Below are 16,302 nucleotides of genomic sequence, written 5' to 3' on the forward strand. Positions count from 1 at the left end.
GGATAAATCTGTGTGTGTGTGTGTGTGTGTGTGTGTGTGTGTGTGTGTGTGTGTGTGTGTGCGTGTGCGTGTGCGTGTGCGTGTGTGTGTGTGTGTGTGTGTGTGGGGTCAGGGGGCTCCAGACAATCAGATGCAACATTTGAATTCACAACCCCACAATCACACAAGCAAGGCCTAGGTTTGAGACTCACTGAGACCTCACCATGGCTTTGAGTCCTGGTCAGAACACACACACATATTTAGTTCCACATTTTCAAAATATAGGGGCCCAAATATGATTCCATTGCTGCCGTGTTGTTTGGGCGTTTAACGTGTCACATTTCATAGTCACAAGCAAACTTCTGATGTACTGTACACAATATATAATTATATGCGCATACATGCACACACATACATCTTGGTGGTATAGTATACATAATAATGATGTACAGTAAGCATACAGAAAATACAGAACACATACAATTGCATCTGACTCACTAACACCAGGGGACATTGAGGGGTCATGGGTTAGGGTTTGGTTGTGTGTTGGTTGAGGGGTCATGGTTAGGGTTTGGTTGTGTGTTGGTTGAGGGGATGGGGGGGTTAGGGTTTGGTTGTGTGTTGGTTGAGGGGATGAGGGGTTAGGGTTTGGTTGAGTGTTGGTTGAGGGGAATGGGGGTTAGGGTTTTGTTGTGTGTTGGTTGAGGGGTCATGGGTTAGGGTTTAGTTGTGTGTTGGTTGAGGGGTCATGGTTAGGGTTTGGTTGTGTGTTGGTTGAGGGGTGGGGGATTAGGGTTTGGTTGTGTGTTGGTTGAGGGGCAGGGGGGTTAGGGTTTGGTTTGTGTTAGTTGAGGGGATGGGGGTTTATGGTTTGGTTGTGTGTTGGTTGAGGGGATGGGGGGTTAGGGTTTGGTTGTGTGTTGGTTGAGGGGAGGGGGGTTAGGGTTTGGTTGTGTGTTGGTTGAGGGGATGGGGGGTTAGGGTTTGGTTGTGTGTTGGTTGAGGGGATGGGGGGGGTTAGGGTTTGGTTGTGTGTTGGTTGAGGGGATGTAATCAGCACCTCACAAGTAGCTTGGTGTGCCATACTTTTTCATTATACACTCAACTAACATAACCAAACCCTAACCCATGTCCACTCAACTAACATAACCAAACCCTAACCCATGTCCACTCAGCTAATGCTGGGCTCAGACTACAGGATTTTGGGGCCGATTTATCCCCGATTCACCCCTCCCGACAATCGGAGGAGAAATCTGGTCTGGAACGTTGGTCGGGGCCGATGATCGGCCCAGATTATCTTGTAATGTGAGGGGTTTACAGATCTAATCTTATACCTCCCGATCGGCTCACAGACCCATCGGGGCTCATCATCATGTTTGATATTTAAGATTATTACGTCCCGACTTTACATGTGAGATGGCGAGACCAGTGGTTCGTTGCTCCCTCGGGCACGATAAGATCCTATAGTGTGTGCTGAGCCGTTATTTTCAAATGTTGCAGTGTGTGCATGTTTGAGATGCGCAAGAAGAAAATCTGTTAAGATTCTCCTTATGTGCGTGATGTAACCCGAGTTCGAAATTGGTTAGGATTTTAAATATCCTGTAGTGTGAGCCCGGCATAACAAAACCCCATGTCCACTCAACTAACATAACCAAACCCTATTGGGTGACTTCAATCTGGAAGAGGAAGCCGTGTAGGAAGTGTTTCCACTGAGTTGTGACATGTGATCTGAAAAAGTAGTGACTCGACTCTTACTCGAGTTTTCCATTTGGCTAAAGGTGATTCCAGTCGAGTTGGGCCTTTTTTCGGAACCACCTTCCAATTTCCAAGTGAGCTGAAGCGACCTAAAGGTGACGTGAAAACACTGCAGACTCCTGATTGGTCAGGTGAGAACACTGCAGACCACTGATTGGTCAGGTGAAAACACTGCGGTCCACTGATTGGTCAGGTGAAAATACTGCAGACCACTGATTGGTCAGGTGAAAACTCTGCGGACCTCTGATTGGTCAGGTGAAAACACTGCAGACTCCTGATTGGTCAACTCAACGCAATTCAAATGTTATATATAAAGCACATTCAAAACAACCAAGGTTGACCAAAGTACTGTACAGGTCCAGAGCAACAAACACAGCACGCAACAGAACACTACAATGCACCATACACAATAAACAATATAAAATCCTAGGCAGACCTAATGTGCCAGGACAGACTGTTCCAGAGCCTAGGGGCAGTCAGGTGAGAACACTGCAGACTCCTGATTGGTCTGGTGAATACACTGCAGACTCCTGATTGGTCAGGTGAGAACACTGCAGACATTTGATTGGTCAGGCGAATAGCAAAGGAAACTCAGCCAGACAGCCACTTGTAGACGACTGTACTCGGGAACTCTCTTCTGCGACCACGTAACGTTGACCTGGTCCAGGTCGGTCTGCTATCCAAGGCTGTACCCCGATATACCGCCCTGCCAGGGACCATTCGTTGTGCCATTGACTTTTGTCACTGGGTCTACATTACCGTACTCACCGAAGTGAATACAGTTCTTGAACGCTAAAAACAATCTCAGAGGTGACTTAACTTGTAGACCCCACTTTTTAAATAAAAATCATTTTTGGGACTTAAATAGCACATCCCCGCCCTGGCTTCACGACCCTGATCACCTGATCTCTCTCCAAGCTGCATGTGAGATCACGTGATCATGGTGTGGGAGTCAGGAAGGTTGTCTGGAAGGTTGTCTGGAGGTTGGAAGGTTGTCTGGAGGTTGTCTGGAGGTTGGAAGGTTGTCTGGAGGTTGTCTGGAAGGTTGTCTGGAAGGTTGTCTGGAGGTTGTCTGGGGGTTGTCTCTTAGTTCCTCCTGTAATTTTTGTCCACTTTTCCTGACTCAAGTTAAAAGTTGTGTGTGTTCATGAGTGTGTGTGTGTGTGTGTGTGTGTGTGTGTGTGTGTGTGTGTGTGTGCGCGCGTGTGTGTGTGTGCGCGCGCGCGTGTGTGTGTATATGTGTGTGCGTGTGTGTATGAGTGTGTGAGAGAGAGAGTGTGTGTGTGTGTATGAGTGTGTGAGAGAGAGAGAGAATGTGTGTGTGTGTTTATTTGGATCCTCATTGGCTGTGTGCTGTCTCTGTATGGCCCATGCCTGTTTCATCTCCCCTCAAAGTTCTTCCTTGGAGCCCCAGTGTAGCACGTTTAAACACGTACATAGAGGCTGACGGGCTCAGGGGTTTGTGTGTGTGTGTGTGTGTGTGTGTAGGCGTGGGGGGGGGGGGGGGGGGATCCTGGAAGAAGAGATGTGTGTTTTGCCGTCATCTGGCCCATGTGTTGGTCTGAAGGGGGAGATGGTTCTAAACACACTGAAACAGAGGAAACTAGAGGAGTAGTTTACACACTGCTGGTTTTATAACATATACACACACACACACACAACACCACTGGGTTTATAACACGCATACACACACACACAACACCACTGGGTTTATAACACGCATACACACACGCACACACAACACCGCTGGGTTTATAACAGGCATACACACACACACACACACAACACCACTGGGTTTATAACACGCATACACACACACAACACCACAGGGTTTATAACACACACACACACACAACACCACTGGGTTTATAACACATATACACACACACAACACCGCTGGGTTTATAACACATATACACACACACAAGATCGCTGGGTTTATAACACACACACACAACACCGCTGTGTTTATAACACGTATACACACACTCAACACCGCTGTGTTTATAACACGCATACACACACTCAACACCGCACTGTTTATAACACATATACACACACTCAACACCGCTGTGTTTATAACACGTATACACACACTCACCAATGCTGGGTTCATAACACGCATACACACACACAACACCACTGGGTTTATAACACGCATACACACACTCAACACCGCTGTGTTTATAATGCACACAACATTGCTGGGTTTATAACACGCATACACACACACACAACATCGCTGGGTTTATAACACACACACACACACACACACACAACACCGCTGTGTTTATAACACGCATACACACACTCAACACCGCTGGGTTTATAACACGCATACACACACTCAACACTGCTGGGTTTATAACTCGCATACACACACACAACACCGCTGGGTTTATAACACGCATACACACACACACACAACACCGCTGGGTTTATAACACGCATACACACACACAACACCGCTGTGTTTATAACACACACACACCTCTACCCTGGCTAGGAGACCTCACAACACTACTGCCTAAACACACACACAAACACACAAATAGGCTAGTGTACACACACACACACAATCAATCTCTCTCCCTTCTCCCTTCAGTCTTGTTATAATGTGGTTGCTGCAGGAACAATGGTGTTTTCCCCTGCAGGGAGGTCAAACGGGCCAGCTAGACCTGGAGCAGGAAGAGAGCTCTGATGATCTCCCCTGCTCTCTCTCTGTCTGTCTCTCTCTCTCTGTCTGTCTCTCTCTCTCTCTCTGTCCCTCTCTGTCTCTCTCTCTCTCTGTCTCTCTCTGTCTCTCTCTCTGTCTCTCTCTGTCTCTCTCTCTGTCTCTCTCTGTCTCTCTCTCTGTCTCTCTCGAACTTCCAAGATGGCGCCAGTATGTTCGGCATGCCGTCGGCCGCGTCTACTCAGTTTTGTGTAAAAAAAAAAATCTGTTTTTAAATGTTTGCTGTCGGGATGTTTCGGCTCTATTTGCCTACGATCGTCAAACTTTACAAAGCATCCGAGTTTCTGATTCGATGCAAATGTTTTTTAGAGCTGACGTGAGATCAGAATGCCCTGTTAGCAGGTATTCCTGCTTACCTGTGCCGGTCACCTGGTGCCTCTCCCCGGATCAAACGCCGGAGGACACGGGGAAAGCGGAGTGATGTTCTGGTGAAAGTCAAGGCTCTCCTGTCGTCGTCTTGTCTGGAAAATCCGCGACTCATGCGTGGGGGATATTGTTATTCCTCTACTGTCAGGCGATCGCTGCAGATGAAGAGGCCATGGGTGCAGATTGACGTGCACAGCCCGAATGCCCTCGGACTTCCGGTGCGGCCTGGCCCGCTGATGACAGCGCCCACTCCACGCGCTGGGCCGGCTGCCTCTGGCTGGTGTAGCCGAACAACAGGACTGCTGTCCGGGCAGGTGAGAGCCCGTGCTGATGGGGTTGTCCCCAATAACCTGCGCCCAGTAAGATGGGCTGCGACCAGTCTGACTCCCAACTTGATCTTGTCCATGGCTTTGATTAATGCCAGGTCATTGGCGAATAAGACGTTCCAACTAAATGACTTTTTCACTTCCCGTGGGCTTGATTTTATGTTCCTGACCGAGACTTGGTTACACGTTGGTGAGTCTATACCATTCTCCGAACTCCTCCCTCCCGACTGTACGTATCTCAGCACCCCTCGGACCACTGGGAAAGGTGGTGGACTTGCGTGTGTTTTCAAGTCCAGCTTTCATTGTCGACAGATTCCATCTGTCATTTACTCAAGCTTTGAGCTGCAACTCTTTGAACTAAACGCGTCTCCCCCTCTGCTGTGTGCGGTTGTATATCGCCCACCTAAATACAACAAGGATTTTATCCAGGAGTTTGAGAGTTTTCTGTCTGGAACCATGGTGGATTATGATCACGTTATGATTTCGGGTGATATGAACATCCATGTCTGCTGTGAATCCAGTCCTCTGGCCAAAGACTTCCTGGCTCTGACTGATTCCTTCAGCCTCACTCAGTGGGTCTCGGGACCGACGCATAATAAAAGCCACACGCTGGATCTGGTGTTATCGCATGGCCTTACTGTCTGTGTAAATTAAATTTGTGATAACGCCTGTATTTCTGACCACATGCCTGTTCTATTCACTGCTGTTGTCCCATGCGCTGTTGCCCCCTCACGTGCTCCTGTGCGCCGTTTTCGAGTGATAAACTCGGACATCTCAACGCTTTTCTCGGCAGCTGTCGATGGCTCTACCGTCTCGAATGTGGATGGCCTTGGTGCGCTCAGTGTGGACGAGCTTGTGGCGCTGTTTAGTTCCACTTGCACCTCTATACTGGACTCTGTCGCCCCCTTGAGGAGTAGAAGTCCCAAGACACTTTCTGAACCGTGGATTACTGACTTTATCCGTGCACTCAGACGCTCTTGTAGGCGTGCTGAGAGAAAGTGGAAAAAGGACAAGCTACATGTCTCGTTCGGGATTCTGCAGGACTATGTAATGGAGTTTCAGAGAGCTGTGAAGGCAGCCAAAACCGGTACATTTCCAACCTTGTCTCCAATAACATTGGGAGACCCAAGGTTCTCTTTGACACTCTGGACTCTCTCGTCAACCCTCGGGATACTGCCCCGGTTGTACCATCATCTGCTCTCTGTAATGATTTTCTTAATTACTTTGTTGAGAAAATCATGTCTCTTCGGTCCGCACCCCCAATTGCTGCCCCTGATCCCTCTGCCTCATCCTCGTGCCCAGCTAGTCTCAATGAGTTTAAACTCATATTCCTGACATCACTGTCTGACGTTGTCCACGAGCTGCGACAGTGTTCCCTCTCGCCTTTTTAAAGATGCGTTTGATTCAGTGGGCTCTTTTATTCTTACTCTGGTCCATGCATGTTTTAGTTTTGGAGTCTTTCCAGCCTCCTTTAAACATGCTATAGTGCAGCCACTAATCAAAAAGCCTAGTCTTGACCCAACTGTTCTCTCTAATTTTAGGCCCATCTCTATATTGCCTTTTTTGTCCAATGTACTGGAAAAGATTGTTTCCATTCAGTTGCACTCTTTTTTAGCGATGAATGATGTGTATGAGAAGTTCCAGTCTGGTTTTAGAATTGCTCATAGCACTGAAACGGCTCTCTTAAGGATTTTTAATGATATTATTCTTACTGTCGACTCTGGGTGTGCTGCTATCCTGGTTACACTAGATCTGACCGCGGCCTTTGACACTGTGGACCACAAGACCCTTCTTACCCGCCTTGAACAGTGTGCTGGCATTAAAGGTGCTGCTCTCATATTCCTACAGTCTTATCTGACTGATAGGAGCTTCTCTGTCCAGCTGGGTGAGTTCTCCTTTAGTGTGGCCCCCCTCACCTGCGGTGTCCCCCAAGGATCCATCTTAGGCCCTTTATTATTTTCTTTATATATGCTGCCCCTGGGTTCCATTCTACGGAAACACAATGTGTCTTTCCACTGCTATGCTGACGATGTCCTACTGTACCTCCCCCTGAAATTGAACTGTAAGGATTCCTTTAAGCCTGTAACATCTGCGCTAAATGACATCAAGACCTGGATGGACTTAAACTTCCTTAGTCTGAATGATGGGAAGACCGAGGTTATTTTGTTTGGTCATAAAGACAGCCATTTTAGCAACCTAGGGCCCCTCGCTGCCAAGAATCGCTCTTTTATTAAAAGTCTTGGTGTCACTTTTGATACTGGTTTTAATTTTGAGCGACAAATCGGCTCTGTGGTTAAAGGCTTTTTTCCAGCTGAGGCTCTTATCCAAACTGAAACCGTACCTCTCTCTTAAGGACCTGGAGACAGTCATCCATGCTTTTATTTCTTCGAGATTGGACTACTGTAATGCCTTGTATGTGGGCCTTGACCAGCGGTCACTGAGGCGCCTGCAATTGGTCCAGAATGCTGCTGCGCGCCTCCTGACTGGAACCAAGAAGCGGGACCACATCACACCGGTGTTGGCCTCCCTCCACTGGCTTCCTGTTCGCTTCAGGATTGATTTTAGAATCTTAATGTTTATTTTTACGGCTCTACATGGTTTTGCCCCCCACTATCTGGCTGAACTGATTCATGTTCGTGCGATCTAGAACCCTGAGGTCCTCCTCCGAGACTCTTTTAACAGTCCCTAGGTCGAGACTTAAGACCAAGGGTGACCGAGCTTTTACGGTGGCTGGCCCAAAGCTCTGGAACAGCCTCCCTCCACACATTAGACACACACAGAACCTAGGGCTCTTTAAGTCTCATCTTAAAACGCACTTGTTTTCACTGGCTTTTGAGGCCTGATAGCCTACATCCCTTGTCCTGTTTTGTGTCCTGTCCTTTTATTATTCTGTGATTATGTGCACTTTATTCTGTTTTTTGTTTTAGTTTATTTTATATATTGTACAGCACTTCGGTGCAACTTCGGTTGATCTTAAACGTGCTCTATAAATAAAGTTGACCTTGACCTTGATCTCTCTATCTCTCTCTCTGTCTGTCTCTCTCTCTCTTTGTCTCTGTCTCCGTCCGTCTCCCTCTCTCTCCCTCTCTCTGTCTCTCTCTCTCTCTCTCTCTCTCTCTCTCTCTCTCACTGTCTCTCTTTCTTACGCATGTCATTGTATGTTGTACCCGTACCCCGTATATATGACAAATAAACCAACTTGATTGATAGATAAATAGATACATGTATATGTTTATAGATATATTTAGATGATTTATCAATTCAATTATTCAGTTATGTTTGCATGCTGGGTTGGTTTGTTAGAAAGCTGCAGGCAAATGTGCACACTAAAAATAACTTGTTAATGCTAACCTTACAAGGTCATTCTCACCCATGACTGCAACATGTTCATCCAGCTGCTACCAAAAGAGGGTAAATACTAAATAGTCATTGTTTGTGGTCATATCTCGCAAAATACACTGGCTGCTAGCTATAGTGTTGCCAATGGTTTCACTCCCAAATAAGGGACAAAGGTATGGTGGAACTGGGGTGTGGTTATGGTGTCTTATTCAACTGGCAAGGCAAAACATGTGTATATTCCTGTTAGTCTATAGCTTTAATAAACTGTATCATTATGTAAGTTTATGTGAATTGATTTTTGAATTGAATTTGTGCCAAGATTTTGACGGGACCTATTTGATTGGATCCGGCACCTCGTTTGTAATGATCAAAATATCAAAATAAATAGTGTGTAATATTTAATACTATCTATGGTCATTCTTTTATTTCATTGAAGTTACTTGTAAATCGCTTGCTTGCCTATTCAAGGATGCATGACTGACGTGACAGACTTCAATGACTCAGGTCACGCAGTGATGCCCTGTCAGATGTGCACTCTTTCTCCCACACTCCCAGAGCTGTTGGGTGAGGTGGTGGTACTGGCCTGCTTATTTCCCCCAAATGCAAATACTCTCTCTTCTCTATTCCACAGTTTTCCCCGCCCTTTTTTGAATTCCATGCTGTCTGTCACGGATCCAATCAAGCTCACCATTGCTGTTGTGTATCACCCACCAGGCCCCCTTGGTGAGTTCCTGGAGGAGCTTGATACACTAGTTTTGCACTTCCCTGATGATGGGTCGGCACTCATCCTTCTCAGCGACTTCCATTTCCAGAGTGAGAAATTGGAACCTCTTCTCTCTTTCCTCTCCTCCTTTGATCTTCACCTCTCTTCTTCTCCTCCTACTCACAAAGCCAGCAACCAGCTGGATCTCATCTTCACTAGACACTGTTCCACCCCTAACCTGTCTGTCACGCCCCTCCATCTCTCTGACCACTATTTCATGTCCTACTCCCTCCCCATCCCCTCTTCCCCTGTAACTCCTCCTTCTACCCACATGTTTACCGCCCGTAGCCATCTCCGCTCGCTCTCCCCTACTGACCTTTCCTCTGCCATCACCTCCGCCCTCCCCGCCCCTGAATACTTCTCTCTCCTACCCTCTGATACTGCCACTGATCTTCTCCTCCCTACTCTTTCCTCTTCTCTGGACAATCTCTGTCCCCTCACCTCCAGGCCTGCACGCCCAACTCCACCTGCCCCATGGCTGTCGGACTCAGTGCGTACTGAAAGACGGAGCCTGAGAATAGCTGAGCGTAAATGGAGGAAAGGCAAGCTCCCGGAGGACCTTCTTAATTTCCAATCTATTCTTTCTACATTCTTCTCCTCCCTGTCTGCTGCTAATGCTGCTTCCTTCTGCTATAAAATCCTAAACTCGGCTTCCAATCCTCAAAAACTCTTTGAAACCTTCCTTCACTACTCCAGCCCCCATCTCCTACTCCCAACTCCTCTCTTCTCCCTGATGATTTTGCCAACTTCTTTGACAAGAAAGTTAACGATATCAGATCCTCTCTCTCCCCTCCCCCGGTCAACGCTCCGTGCATCAACCTCACCCCCCCCACCCCCTCGCCCCTCGCCACCCCCCCCCCTCCTCTCCACGCCCCACCTTATCCCACTTTTCTCCCCTCTCCCCCAACGAGGTCCTCAACCTTGTAACATCTAACCGCCCCACCACGTGCTCCCTAGACCCTGTTCCCTCGACTCTCCTTCAGTCTGTTGCACCCAAACTCCTTCCCTTTCTAACCCTTCTATCCCTTCCCTTCTATCCAAAACACTTGAATTTGCTTTCTTTAACCAACTATCTTCGCCACCAGAACGACCTCCTAGACCCCCACCAGTCTGGGTTCAAGGCTGGCCACTTGACAGAGACCACCATCCTTGCAGTGACGAAGTCACTTCATGCAGCTAGAGCGAACTCTCTCTCTTCTGTCCTGATACTCCAAGACCTGTTAGCAGCTTTTGATATGGTAGACCACCAGATCCTCCTCTCCACCCTTGAGGAGAAAGACACTCCCTGTTTGCTGATATGACCTGACGGTCCGCTCCTAACAGGTGACATGGAGAGGGTCGATGTTGGAACCACGTAGTCTGACTACGGGGGTTCCACAAGGGTCTGTCCTGGGTCCTCTCCTTTTTTCCCTCTACAATACATCTCTGGGCTCTGTCATTCGCTCACATGGCTTCTCCTATCACTGCTATGCCAATGACACCCAACTGGTCCTGTCATTTCCCCCTTCTGATACACAAGTGGAGAGACGCATAACTGGGTGCTTGGCTGACATCTCGGAGTGGATGACAGCACATCACCCCAAGCTCAACCTGGACAAGACTGAGCTGCTGTTCCTCCTGGTGAAGGGCTGCCCGCACCGGGACCTGGCCATCACCATTGAAGACACAGTGGTGACCCCGACTCTGGGTGTGACCCTGGATGACCAACTGTTGTTCTCCGCACACATCACATCCGTCACACGCTCCTGCAGATTCATGCTCTACAACAAGGGTGGCCAACCAGTCAGAGACTAAGAGCCACAAAAATGACTGTGGTACCACCCAGAGCCTCAACATATATACCAACGTTTCTCAACCTTTTTTTCAGTCACCGCACCCTTCATAAGTACTTAAAATCCCAAGGCACCACAGCCTAAAATAAGAAGAAAAACATTATTGTCCATTAAATATACATTTAAAGTTAATTTATTTAAAATTAATACATACAACAAGATATTTTCTGACATAATATATTTTGGACTGGGTTGGGTTACGCTGGGCTGGACTGGACTGGGCTGGGCTGGGCTGGACTGGGCTGGGCTGGGCTGGGTTAGGCTGGACTGGGCTGGTCTGGGTTAGGCTGGACTGGGCTGGGTTAGGCTGGACTGGGATGGGCTGGGTTAGGCTGGACTGGACTAGGATGGGCTGGGTTAGGCTGGGCTGGGTTAGGCTGGACTGGACTGGGCTGGGTTAGGCTGGGCTGGGTTAGGCTGGACTGGGCTGGGCTGGGTTAGGCTGGACTGGGCTGGGCTGGGTTGGGCTGGACTGGGCTGGAGATTTGAGGCTTTGAAATGTGCCAATGTCCCAATGATGTCCGGCATATCAGACAGAATGGCTTACCATTACGTTCTATGAAGAAAAAATGACTCTCCCACTCGGGTAAAAAATGTCTTGTGTTCGTCTTCATATTTTCTTTTCGCTGCGCATTTCTTTCCAGACATTCTTTGGTTGTGTACAGTAGCCTAGGCTACGTTAGCTTTTGTCGTAAAAGAGAATGACCCACACAAAGCAAATTATTTCGTTTACAATTATTTTGTTACCAAGGTGATTTGCTACCTATATGATTGGTTTGAAGTGGTTCTCACGCGACTTCCTTGCGACCTAGCGAAACGAATCATATGATTTTATTACAAATCTGCAATAAACTAAAATGGGCAGGAAGAAATGCGCAGCGAAACTAGAGAGAGAGAGAGAGAGGGAAACGTTCTTATGGAATGAATGAATACATTTTTTTAATGAAAGGATGGAAGAGCCGCAGCCAACTTTTTTTTAATCAATGGATGGAGGAGCCGCACATTGACGGGCAAAGAGCCGCATGCTCGTGAGCCGCGGGTTGGCCACCCCTGCTCTACAACATCAGGAGGATTCACCCTTTCCTCACTGATGAAACGGCACAGGTGCTCATCCAGGCCCTGGTCATCTCCCGCCTGGACTACTGCAACTCTCTCCTTGCTGGAGCCCCGGTGTCAGCCATTAAATCCCTGGAACTTGTCCAGAAAGCTGCTGCTCGCCTGGTGTTCAACCACCCCAAGTTCTTCCACATAACTTCCCTTCTCCATTCCCTACACTGGCTCCCGGTAGCGGCTCGCATCCAGTTTAAACCTCTGGCTCTAGCCTACAGGGCAATGAAAGGAACAGCTCCCTCCTACCTATACCACGGTCAAACCCTATACCCCCTCCCAACCACTACGCTCTGCTTCCTCGGGACGACTGGTTGCCCCGTCACTCCGAGGCCCCTGCAGTCGATCGACACAGTCACGGCTCTTCTCTGTCCTGGCCCCACAGTGGTGGAACGAACTGCCCACTGACGTCAGCACAGCAGAGTTCCTGCCCATCTTTCGTTGCAGGCTCAAAACTCATCTCTTCAAGAAGTGCTACAACAATACACCCTCTTAAGCCCCTATTGTATTTTAGATTGCTATTCCTGCACTTGCCTTCAGCACTAGATTTAAGCAATAAGACACTCGAGGTCGTGCTTTACTGTGGTTATTGGCACGGCTGTGGTGCGGCCGCAGGCACGATGTGAAGCAGAGTGCCGTAGACACCACAGCCGTGCCAATAACCACAGTAAAGCACAACCTCGAGTGTCTTATTGCTTTTACACAACAGCACTGCACTGTCATTAAATATCTTCTTTTTTTTTTTAAATATGGGTTTATTGTTCAATTTCGCTAAATTGTGTTGCTTTCGGCCCTCCGCAATCCGAAATAGTTCACAATTGTTTACCATTGCTATAGGCAACTTACAGCTGGACTGGTCCACAACGTAAACAGAGCATGCAAGCTAGGCTAATATGAACTTTATAAAAGTGTGTCCCAAAGTGTCTACTCACTTTCAACTAAGAAAAACCTTTCCAGTTTCAATGAGTAACGAGAGTTTAATAGCCTACATACATCCATCACGTCATGATGCAATGTATCAAAGCATAGTGATACGTTTACCGGTGACATGCCCATTGATATATTGTGGTTATAGCACGGCTTGGAATGCGTCTTAGCTAATTACAATGCGCGGTCGGAACTAGCTGTAAGCTTTCAAATGAGGTCTCATACATTGAAATCTGAACATATTTGAAGAAGATATGCTTATTTGAATGCTAGTACTGCCAAATCAACTTAGCTGAGAAATCTCCCTCCAAAGTTCTCCAACATTTTCACACCTCTGACTGCCAGGTAATGGGCGTGAACAATAGCTTGGTAACCCCACCCCCAGCCACTCCCCCACTGGACGATCTGGCATTATCTGTCAGAGTGGCTGTCAACTTGGGGTATTACCTGAGAGTGGCTGCCAAGTGAGGTGCTCTCTCACTGATGACCCCACACTCTTTGAGTCAGTATTAATCTTGTGTTGTGAATGCAGTTAAGAACAATATAAGATGAAGTTCAAATTTAACGTTCTTTATTGTCACATACATGATATAAAGTACAAGCATAAGTAGTTAAGTGTACAAAAAAAGGCAACAGTCTAAGTGTTAAAGTGTACAGTCAGTTGTCTGTTTTATAGACAAGGTGCATAGTGTTCATTGTGATCAAGTGTACAACAAAGTAATAACAGTCCCCAGCTCAATACTCAAGGTAATAACAACAGTACTCAGCTCAGTATTCAATATTCTAACAATGCAGTCTGTGCAAGTGTGGGCAAGTCTGTGCAAGAGAACAAGCAACACTTCAGTATACAAACAGGAAAAGGCTGTGGCCTTTCTCCTGCAGTGCTGTCCGTCCTGATGATCTGCAGTGAATCTACAAGCGGACAGTCTTGTTCTGAGCTGCTGTGGAGTTTGGCGGGGGACATGTGACGTCTCGTCCCTTATCAGAACAGAACTCTCTGATCTTGTCAAAGAGATACGTCTGTCTGGCCATGTCCAGTCTGGGTGGGGCTTGCACAAGAAGACCTTCTCTGGGGTGCAGGACATCAGGCTTGCGCAGCAGCTGAAACTCGACTGCCGGTGCATCACGGTGTTCTCTGGCCACAACCATGCCAGGTCTCTCAGCATCAAAACTGCAATAGAATAGAAGGAAGAAAGTACATTCAACTATTGCCCACAGTACTGGCACTCCATATAGATAAAATAGTACCAGAATGTGTTGATTAAATAGACTAGCTGGCTAGTTTAGGAACAAAGGGCTAGCTCAGCTAACTAGCATGTTAGCTAACGTTAGCTAGCTAGCCTTTGTTAGTTAGTGCTAGTGCCTTTGTTATGCTAGCTAGACTGAGTCACTTGTTTAGAAAGGAGCTTCTGCTAAACGACTAACGTTAATGTAATGTAAACAGCACAGATAGTATAAAGATCAGCTTACCCCAAAGCAAAGCAGAATGCTTGGCAGTGGTGTGAATCTGGTACGTCGTTCGTCGCTTGGTAGCAACTTGCTTTGCTGATACAGTCATCTCTGTATCACAGGTCATCAAGAATAAAACTCTGTGTACGAACGAGTCCTGCTCTGCTGGAGTTTTAGCTGCTCTTAAAACTCTTTCCATGTCCTGGATGCCATCCCCGTCTTCTCTTTAGCAAAAGCTGTAGCATCTTAACTTGGGACTGAATGTAAACAAAGCCGGCGTGTTGTTGGGGAAGGGTGGGGGGCGGAGAACCCGGAAGCAATAGCCAATGAAACCAAATCATGCTAATCGATCTGCCCGCCCCCAAGCCCGGCTCGAAATCAGCTAAAAACGAGCTTAGTTTGCAGACTAATTATACGTATTTCGTGAACCTAAAACTGTTGTCTGTTATAGTAAGTGGGTTCTTCACAACTTCAACTTTGGTAATACAAAAAAAAACAAAAAACGAAAAAAAACGTTTTTTGATTTATTTTGCCCTCTAGCGCATTTCGGGGTTTGCCGAGTTGCGGACCAAATCACCAGCCGCTGTCACATATGTTCTTAGTCACTTGTTTTAGAAAGGAGATGCACTTGTGAGTTCTGGCAAGTAGTAGTACATTGGCTTTTCCTACGTTAAATGCAATTATTGTAAGTTGCTTTGGATAAAAGCATCAGCTAAATTACTGTAATGTAATAGTGGAAAGTTACCTCAGGCGGCACACTCTGAAAGAAAACAGCACATCTTGGTGTTGTATTAGTGATCTGAACATACAGTCATATTACTGTTGATAGGCTTGTTTCTCTCTCCTTTCCTATTTTCCATCTCTCCTCCCACCCTTTTGTCCTCACCTCTTCTTATCTATCTCTCTCCTCCCTCTCTTCTTACTCATCCAGACCTCTGCTTGTTTGGTTGAGTGGATGTGGTGTTTTACACATGATGACCTGATGCATCACCCTGACTGAACCAGAGAGAAGGGAGAGAGAGAGAGACCCTGGAGAGATATACTGTGTGTGTGTGTGTGTGTGTGTGTATATTATATATAACTAGAAAGTACATTTCCTGGAGAAAATGTGAGGTGGGCTAGCTGCTGCAGCTGTATGCAACAGCTACTGCTAGAACTACTACAGACCAGGCAATCTCCATGCACCCACCGGCGAAGACCTTGCATCTCTAGCCCACTCAGGGTTAGAGACTGAGTTGTGGGGTCTGTGGCGTGGACAGTGGCATGGTGGTGAGACTCCGCCCCCTCAGGTCAGACCTGGCCGAGGACAGTGTACCCCTGTCCGGGCCACCTACCCACCCGCATCGGTGAAGACCATGTGTCTCTAGCCCAATCAGGGGCTGAGTTGTGGGGCCCATGGCGTGGAGGTGAGACTCCGCCCCCTCAGGTCAGAGCTGGTCGAGGACAGTGTACCCCTCTCCGGGCCACCTACCTGGCAGCACCGGTGAAGACCATGTGTCTCTAGCCCACTCAGGGGCTGGGTTGTGGGGCGGTGTCGTGGATAGTGGCGTGGGGGTGAGACTCCGGCCCCTCAGGTCAGAGCCAGTCAGGGACAGTGTACCCCTCTCCGGGCCACCTACCTGACTCAACCGGTGAAGACCGTGTGTCTCTAGCCCACTCAGGGGCTGAGTTGTGGGGCCCGTGGCGTGGATAGTGGCGTGGTGGTGAGACTCCACCCCCTCAGGT

The 16,302-nt window shown here is 47.7% G+C and overlaps 1 protein-coding gene across 1 annotated transcript in view; it reads left to right on the forward strand.

Moving 5' to 3' along the window:
* inppl1a (inositol polyphosphate phosphatase-like 1a) overlaps positions 1 to 16,302 on the forward strand; it is a 69,115-nt gene that overhangs the window by 937 nt on the left and 51,876 nt on the right.

Source organism: Borostomias antarcticus, assembly GCF_949987555.1.
Source record: "Borostomias antarcticus genome assembly, chromosome: 1".
Lineage (NCBI taxonomy): Eukaryota > Metazoa > Chordata > Actinopteri > Stomiiformes > Stomiidae > Borostomias > Borostomias antarcticus.